The following is a 718-nucleotide window of genomic DNA, read 5'->3' as shown; positions in this document are numbered from 1 at the left end:
ACAAGAGCCCTCTGCTCTCAATGACCAACCGCAAAAATGCTAGTCAAAGATCCTCTATTTGACAAGAGCCTCTGCTGGTAATGACCAACCATTAAAATGCTAATCAAAGATCCTCTATCCGACAAGAGCCCCCTACTGTTAATGACAACCACAAAAATGCTAGTCAAAGATCCTTTATCTGACAAGAGCCCTCGGCTGTTAATGACCAACCACAAAAACGCTAGTCAAAGATCCTCTATCCGACAAGAGCTCTCTGCTGTTAATGACCAACCATTAAAGTGCTAATCAAAGATCCTCTATCCGACAAAAGCACTCGGCTGTTAATGACCAACCACAAAAATGCTAGTCAAAGATCGTCTATTTGACAAGAGCCCTCTATTATTAATGACCAACCACAAAAACTCTAGTCAAAGATCCTCTACTCGTATATTTGAAGGATGCTCTGTTGTTTTCAAGCACCTACTGCAAAAACATGAGTCAAAGATCGTCTATATAACAGGAGAGCTGTGCTGTTTTTAAGCACCTTCTGCAACACTAGTCAAAGATCCTCTAGTCAAAGATATATGACAGGAGCAAAAAAAAAACAAGTCCAACATTCATTTGTCTGACTCGGCATTTCCACTCCCAGCGTTAACCCTTGACCCTTCATTTGAGAGCCTATTACCTTTGAGTGACGTCCGGGTGGGCGTGGCCTATCACCTAAAGCCTTGGCTTCCTG

Source organism: Doryrhamphus excisus, chromosome 15 (assembly GCF_030265055.1).
Source record: "Doryrhamphus excisus isolate RoL2022-K1 chromosome 15, RoL_Dexc_1.0, whole genome shotgun sequence".
In the NCBI taxonomy this organism is placed as follows: domain Eukaryota; kingdom Metazoa; phylum Chordata; class Actinopteri; order Syngnathiformes; family Syngnathidae; genus Doryrhamphus; species Doryrhamphus excisus.
Note: the sequence above shows the minus strand (reverse complement) of the source record.